This window comes from Fukomys damarensis, unplaced genomic scaffold (genome assembly GCF_012274545.1).
Source record: "Fukomys damarensis isolate Sample0158 unplaced genomic scaffold, DMR_v1.0_HiC HiC_scaffold_28, whole genome shotgun sequence".
NCBI lineage: Eukaryota > Metazoa > Chordata > Mammalia > Rodentia > Bathyergidae > Fukomys > Fukomys damarensis.
In genome coordinates, this window is record NW_022900940.1 from 27,011,018 (window position 1) to 27,019,980 (window position 8,963).

Consider the following 8,963-nt stretch of genomic DNA (forward strand, 5'->3'; position numbering starts at 1 on the left):
ATATATATATGTATGATCAATTCGACAAATTATTGCCTACTAGTTGCCAAGCACTGGAGTAGGCTGGGAGTGGGTGGATAAGGTAGCCCCCGACTCCCGCATACACACCCAAGGCTCCACTGCTGGATCGAAGGATGAGATTCCCTTCGGTTCCTGAAGCTCCGAGTTAAGGCGCTTAGTTGTTCCTAAATCCAGTCCTCAACCAATTTAGCTCCCCAAAACAGTTGTTAGGATTCAATTTTCCCTTGCCTTCTAGGGACAGCTTTGAAATGGAGTGTATATGTCCCTTAAGAAAGCAAGAAGGCGTATGTGTGTGTGTGTGTGTGTGTGTGTGTGTGTGAAAAATAAGGGAAATTACTGGTTTGATGATGTTCTTATTTCACAATTTTAATTATTTATCAGATCTTTGCCAGAAACCAATTTGGGACAGAGGAACCTGCCTTCACAACCTCAACACATTCTCCCTAAAGCCCTTTGCTGCTTTCTGCTCCCCCCACCCTTCCTCAAGCAGAATTCGTCTTCCTCCTCCTTACTGTCAGTTTTATTTGTTAATTAATTGCTTGCAGAACTTACATATTTATAGGTTTCTAGCACCTCAGTCACCCAGAAGTATTCTTTTTCCCCACTTCAGATTGAAACATCCAACAACGTTTTGTATCTAATGAGTACTCAACCAAAGCTTACCTAGGTGAAGGTCATTTTTCTTTCCTTCAAGATCACCTAAATCTCAGTGCCCCTAGAATTAAAGAGACTCCTGTAATGAAACCTTCAGTGTTTCTGAAGAAGGAGAGACAGATATAGTAACATTCACAGCCCCTTTCCTGGAAGTGTAAAACGTAAAAAACTATTTCATATGCTTTTGGTTTTAGTTAATCTCCCATTGCCCACCTCACTTCTATTTGCTGAATTTCCAAAGGCAAAAGAAACCCAAGGTGTTGAGCAACTGCAGAGAGCAAGAGTCATACAGCCAGCACCTACAGCAAACCCATTCTAGTGGAAAAGGACCAAAAAATCTTTATTATTTTGTGACCTGTGTCAAGTGTATTGAAAACCTGCCAAAAGTGCCTCATTTCCAATGAGGCTCTCTTATTCTGGATGCATTTTAGAATAAGTTAAGCAGTGTTTCACAGATGAAGGGTGAAGAAACATGCTTGGTTGTTTACAGACATTTTAAACCATTCTTTGTTTCTATGTTAACTCATGAATTACAGGATGGACCACCCAAATTAGGGATGCGGTATAAAATGCACTATAGTACAGGATATTAGACTGAATGATTCCTAACAATACTTCTACTTCTAAGATTTTATAATACCATGATTGGAAAGGTTATAGTTTGAATTTTATTATAGTTTTTGCATTTTTAAAATGAGATTTAAGGCCAGGCATGGTGGCACACACCTGTAATCCCAGCACTAGGGAGACTGAGGCAGGAGGATTGCTGTGAGTTCAAGACCAGCCTGGGCTACATAGTGAGTTCCAGGTCAGTCTCAACTACATAGTGAGACCCTGTCTCAAAAAAAATCAAAAACATAAAACATAAAAATAAAATGAGATTTAAAGACTCAAACATAAGTATATATAAACAGAAAGTCTATAATTGAAACAATTGTTATAAAGAGAAATTTAACACTATTATTGAAAGGATAAAAATTTTTTTGCTATTATCTGAGTGACTCTACTAAATATTTCTCCTTAGGAAATAATTAAGGTTGAACACCAAGACTGAACTATAAGGACTATCTTTGCAGTGTTTTATTGTATTAGTGGGAGAGTCACAGGAAAGAAAACCAAGTTCAAATGTCTAAGAGAAAAATGGTGAAATAATTTATACATCTAGAAAATGGAATGCTAGTCTGATATTAAGCCATTGTTATAAGTGAATAGGTGAATATCATTATGATTTTAGTTGAAATTTTTCAAATGTATAACATCACACATAAGATATTAAAAATTGAAGCCTGGAGGTAACAGATCTGATTTAAAGTCAGGCATTTCTATTTGCTGGCTGTGTGTTCTTGGACCTTAACTTCCAGTTTCTCAGCTGTAAAATTAGATTGATACTATTTACCTCTGAGTGTTGTGCTTTAAAAGAAACAGTACTTGTGAAGCATTTATTATAGTCCACGATACATAGTAAAACTTCAACAAGGTGCTCTTTGGCATTGATTTTATAAAAGTAGATTTAAAATACAATATATTTTCTGATATATGTCTACTGTAATATGTAATTCAATAATAACAGTAGTTATCCCTTTTGTTACTGAAATTTGGAGGATATTCTAAAATTTTAAATTAATCATAAAATAGAAATCATATAGTAAAAAGGATAGAATGTGCCTTTAATTTGGTTACCTCTTAATTGCTTTTTTTTTAATTGCTAACTGTTGACACTAAAAACCTCTAGACTTAGTGGCTTTCTGTTGTAGTTGATTCATCAAGTCATCAATAAGACTCGTTGACTGTTAGTGTCATCCATGCTATTAAAAGGATAAATGACAGGGCACAGAGTTTGTCACCTCCAATATAAACTTGAATTTGTTTTGTAGCAACAAAGAGTCAAGTCCAGCACAGGAAAATACTGTGTTTAATATGAAGAACAGATTGGTTACTACTTCTGCTTTATCTTGACAGCCAATTAGAAAGAGAGGGAGGGAGGGAGGGAGGGAGGGAGAGAGAGAGAGAGAATTAAAAGCTACATTTATAACTTTTGATGAGTGAACCAGAGAAGGAAGCCTAATATTGGATTGTCCCAAATTCAATAACCTTCAAATATACATTAGTGGCTGCTCTAGAACAAGAGTGGATCTTTAGTAAAAGTTGACTATGTATGTTATAGATGTTGCAAAAAATACATATTGGAAAGTATGGTTTATTAATGCTTTCTGTTTAACTTTTTTAGAAACAGAAATACATTGTTTTAAAAATCAATGTTCCAGAAAATTTTACATGTAAAGGAACTTCCTTAAATTTAGAATTATAGCTCCCTTTGAATTCTCTACAAAGATGAAAATGTATTGTTCTGAATTTAAGAATTGAGTTCCTGAAATCCAACTAGTCAAAGTGTGTCAAAGCCTGTGTCTAATGAATGAAAGGGATTAAAACATAAAGACACTGTGATCATAAATCTTTTGTGCAAGGTATTCCAGTTAGTAACAAAACACTCTAAAACTTCTTAGCTTAAAATGACAGCAATCACTTATTTAGCCTGAATCTGGAATTAGGACAAGGTTAACTGAAGAAATTTGGCCTCTTGGCACTGCAGTAGACACTTCCCAGAAGGTTCAGCCTGGCAAGCTGTGCTGGCTGTCTGTGCTGAGCTCCACAGGAGGCCCAAGGACCTTTGTTTCTCTCTAGGCGGGGATCTCCTTGTACATCACTCCATGGATCCTCATAGCCTTCCTCATTGCATGGTGATTGGGTTTCCAAAGAGAGCAGGAGTAGCAACCAGACCTTCTCTGGATAATGAACCCCTGAATGATTTAGCAGTGACAGTTTTTCAAGATTGTCTGGTCTTCATGAAATGTTGCATGTTTTGATCCAAAACCTATCAGACAAACTAAACTAGTGAACTAGCTAATCATTAGAAAAATTTATGCAAATGGATCAAATTTTCTTCCATGTATGGAGATAACTTCATCAAGAACTGGCAAACTAGACAATTAAATGAATAAAAATTATTCTAGATTCGATGATGACTCCATAGAGTGAAACTATAATTCCTTATCATGGTTTTTTTTTTCTTTTTTTCTTTTTTTGAGATAAGATCTCAGGTTGGACTTAAACTCACTATGTAGCCCAGGATGGCTGTTTGAAATAGTTTTTAAAGGCTGCTGGAATTGATCTGTCTTCCCGGTCCTGTCTCATAATTGCCTATAGTTTTTCATAGTCCCCACAATAATCAGACCAGAGTCATGCGTGGAGTATGTGCTTGATACCTACTTAGTAAAAAGAGGAATAATTCAATATTCTTTGTTTTTCAAACTCAATCATTCCATCTCCAAAATGGCAATACTGCTTCTAAGCTACTCCACAGGGGAGCAAATTAATTCTTTGAAACTGGAAAATATTTTGAAGTACCACAGTACTTTAGAAGTACCAAAGTGCATTAATACATGCAATAAAGACATTATTACCACTTCCATGACACATAAATGGCGAGCAATCCCTTTTTAATGTATTTGTTTTGAATATACTTGACAAATTGGCAGAAAGTAATGTATTGTTACTTCATTTCTGTTAACAAACACCTTTTATGGACTGAATAAGACATGGCTTCCTCTAGCTCTATTGTTTGTTGATTTCGCCACCTTTTGGAGCTGTTTTTTATACCTACTAACCAGAAGGGTGACCCTGACAGGGTTCTGTGTTTAAGTAGGAAGTATGGATACTCATGGGACCTAAGAATGCCCCAGCCATACACATACTACAGTTGGAAACCTGGACAATCAAATAGAAAACTCTAGCAGAGAACTCTCCCAAAGTTGGAATTATCCTCCTGTCTTCCCTGGGAATTATGTACAAGAGAACTGGGAAGTGGGGCTGACCTCTCTGGTGGGTAAAGCTGCAGGATGTAAATCACAGAAGATGTGAACACATGTATTGTCTGCCCCCGCCCCACAGTAAACCACACTGCAGCATGAGTGATAAAGCTATTCCAGAGTGAGCTGCTGTGGGGTCTGCATCCCTCGTTTCATCCAAGTTTCTGATTTTCCCACAGCTTTTTCTTATCCTCCCTTTTGTGTAAATTCACCTTTCTGCTTTAAGTAGCTCAAATTTGGTTTCTGTCATCTGGGACCAAAAGAATTCCAACTAACGCAACATGGAAAAGAGATTTGAGAAATGCCTCCCAGAGAAAGTTTGCTTAAAGGCTGACGAGAGAGCACACGAGGATGCTTTGATAGGAAGTTCACATCTTTTGAAGTTAAAATACCAGTAAACAACATAAATTGAAGCTTATTTTTCTAGAAAATAAAAATAGGACTTTAAATGTGAAAACAAGAGCCCAGCGACTGTAATTTCCTGGAATATATGCCTCCCGAGGGCAGAAATATGACGGCTTTTGCCACTGTACTTGGGCAACTAGAATAAAATTCTACACAGAGTAGGAGTTTAATCTATATTTATTTAGTGGGTTTGGGGATTTATTTGTTGCACCTCTTTTTTACTTCCAGTAGAAATACGAAATGTCATTTTTTAACTCACACTATAAACCAGCCTCTGTGCTAACATGTCCTCAAAATCTCATTTAATTTCCTTCCAGACCTTGGGGTATGGACAGGGAACAACAATGGATAGAGAGGATGTGTTCTCACAGATAAAAACAGTTGCTCAAGGGCACACAGGTCCTACGTGTTGCAGCAGGATTTGAATTCAGGATCATTTGTCTCCAAAATTTGTGCTACCTTTTCCTCACAATAATCACATGTTATACACTTCTCTACAGGGCAGAGATCTCTTCTATGTAGTAAACTGAAAAGGTGGTAGAATTCAACTGGTATTGTGCTTCACATGCGATTCTAGCTCTAAATATTAGGGATTTAATGAACACAGAATTAGTCCTCATTTTATAGATAAGAGCAGAAGTCCATGGTGCTGCTTTCAGTATTCACCAATCTGCTTGGAAATATGGAAGCTCAACCTTCCTTACCTTGCCTTTGGCTTCATTAGACTCCAGTCCCTTGAAGATATTGAGACTTCAAAAAAATCAAAACACACACACACACACACACACACACACACACACACACACACAGCGGTTCAGTGGCCTGCCTTGCAAGCGCAAGGACACAAGTTCAATCTCTGGTACCAAAAAAAAAAGAAAAGAAAAAGAAAAAAGATATTGAGACTCCATAGAAACACCTTGGAATCACCATTCTAATGCCCATATCTTCCAACTGCAAGGGTTTATTAAATGGCTGAAACCTAGACATCCCACCCACTGCCCCACTGTTGATATGACTCTGAGGCAGGTTCTTCCTTGCTTCCCAGAGGGAATAAGTATAATTGACCCCTATTTACCTAACAAAGCTAACTTAAATAAAAGTAAACCCTTATTAACTTCCTTTTCTCCCACTTCCCTGAACTTCTTAAAAACTTTCCAAATTAACTATCTGAATTCACAACTTTATCTCTAAGGGTCTACTTCTGGGACTACCCAACCTGATGTACTCACTCTGGATCCCTAAAAGAAAGGGTCAAATTACCCAATTGGTAAGTTTAAAAGAAGAAACTGAGCATTACTCATTACATTCCTCTCATTTGGAAATAGCAAATAAACTTGCACTGTATGCTTACTTGCATATGCCAGCTTACCTTCTTGGAAAGATCTTAGTTACTGAATAGACAAATCAGATTAACTCAAGAGTTATGGACTAAAACATTTTCAAGTCCTTACAGGTCTAAAATCATGTTTTACAATAAGTTTTATAAACAACACATTGGACATTTTGGTCTTCATTGAAATTAGGTCCATAGGAATCACAATGGCCAATAGGTAGAAACAACCCAAACATCCATCAACTAACAGATGGACAAAATATGTCATAGCCATGAAATGTAATATCACTTAACCATAAAAAAGACTGAAGTTAATGAGGTATTTCAAAGTAGCTGGTGGAAAGGAATTTTAACACAACACAAAGAAATGATCAATGCCAAAGTGAGAGATAAAATCACTTACTTCGATCTAACCACTACACATTGTACACATGTATTGAAATATCACATTGTTACCCATGAATATGTACAGTTGCTAGGTATCAATTAAAAATAGAAATACATTTTTAAAAAATGAAGTACCGACACATGCTACAGCATGGATGGACCTTGAAAACATGGTGGTTGATGAAAGAAGCCAGTTCTTGAAGACTGTTATGTTTCTATTGATGTGAATCAAGTAGAACAGAAAAATCCACAGAGAACATAGATTAGTGATTGCTTGGGGCTAGGGTATGGGATTTTGGAGATGGGTGGAGGAAAGGAGGTGGTAAATAAAATGTGTAGGGTTTCCTTTTGAGGTAATGAAAATGTTCTAAACTTATCTGGAGTGGTGGCTCACCATATCTGTGAATATACAAAAACATCACTGAAATGTATACTTTAAATAGTTGAATTATGTGGTATGCAAATATAAAAGTCTTAAGTTGAGCTACATGATGATGCAAAATGTTAATGTTAAGGGGAGATGGGTAAAAGACACATGAAAACTTTGCACTATTTTTGCAACTCTCTTTTCCTGTTTTCTCATTTTCTTCCTATAAAGTAGGGACCTGAGTATGTAGGACAGGGATTCTTCTGTGTCTGGGAGTCCACCTCTCTTTAAAATAGTCATTGTCTTCCATGTCTCCTTCTTAGTTTTCAGATGTGGAATTTGGCCTGCAATGGAGCTGCAGTTTCGGCAGTGGGATAATAATCCAACACAGTTTGTAGTATCAGAGAGGTTTATAAGAGAAGAAAAAAACAGGGTGACATTAACAATTGGTGCTCAAGTGGCCCTCCTCTGCAATTATTTATACTTGCTTCTTTTGTACCCCCATCATAGCTTTTCATTATTTGTGTTTTATGAAAATGGTTCCATTTCACCAGACTCACATGTAAGCCATGAATTGCTGATGCAAACTTTCCTTTCCTCTTGGGACACTTTTTGGAAGCCAGCACAATATTTCTGCTAGTTGGTCTGGAGTCAGTTCTGTACCTAATTATGGGGTTGGTTTTCTTCTTTTGTTTTCTCCACTCACTGGGGTGTTTCAGGGATTTGCCAAGGAAGCTTTCCTGATCATTCCCTTATTTCACTGGGAGAAGCCAAGGGCAGAAGGGAAGTAGATTTGCTGGAGTGGAAGCTGAGTTTCAGTCCTTTCTCTAAGTTTATAGGGCAAAGGAGGTCATACACAATTCATCTCATCCCCTCAGGCTTAAGTGTTTTCTTCTCTAAAATGAGAGAACTGGCCTAAGTCATCTCTAAATTTCCACTCAGGCTTGACATTCTCCAGAATGCAGGCATTTTCCTGAAGTTTACTGACAAGTAGTTGCCAAACACCAGAGGAGTGCTGATATGTTGTTAGCTAATATTATCTCTCATCTGTTTGCAGCTTCTTGCTGGGAAATCATCACTGGGAGCAGTTCAGTGTTCTGATGTCTGCTCTGTAAAAAGGTGTCAAGAATGCAGAGGGAGCAATGTGGAGGATAGATCCTTCCAACGTGGGCAGGGAGGGTGTCATTCTGTTAGAATGGTGACACACACGGAGAAACCAACTGAGTGCTGGTCTCCATGCCTGGAAGAGGAGCATTACATAAGTGCAGTTTTACTCTCTGCATTAATCTTTGCTGAGGTAATTGCCTTTATTCTATTTTCAGTGTGTTGTTGGCAATGCTGCATGGCCCACTGACAGTAGTTCAATAAAAATAGATAGTACCCAAGAGAAAAAAAAAACACAACACAGAATTCACACATGCCGATGTTCTGCTTCTGGAAGCTCCTGCCCTCTGTCCCTCAGGAGTTAAGTGGAGACAGGTACCTGTTAGAATGCAGGAGTCAATGTGGATTTATGTGTACAGGTGGCAAAGTACGTCTGGCACACACCTCTTGTTATGGTTTGTATATAGATGTCCCCCAACAGCCTCAGGGGCTCATTGTTGGGGCTTTTGGAAGGTGATTGGATTAGGTAGCACTAAGCTGACTAATGCTGTTAGGAGGTGGTGGCTGATTAGAGGCAGGTCCCTGGGGACTTCACCTGGAAGGTAAATATTTCCCTCCCTGGCTCCACCCTTCACTCCCTACTTCCAGGATGCTGTGGCATGAGCAGCTTTTCCTCCCTTATACTCCTCTGCCAAACTGTCCTGTCTTGACACCAGCCAACTATGGATTAGAATACGAGTCAAAATAAACCTCTCCTTTAAATTGTGGGTATCAGGCATTGTGTCCAGGATGAGAAAGTGAATAAGACACCTTGGTATACAAGGAA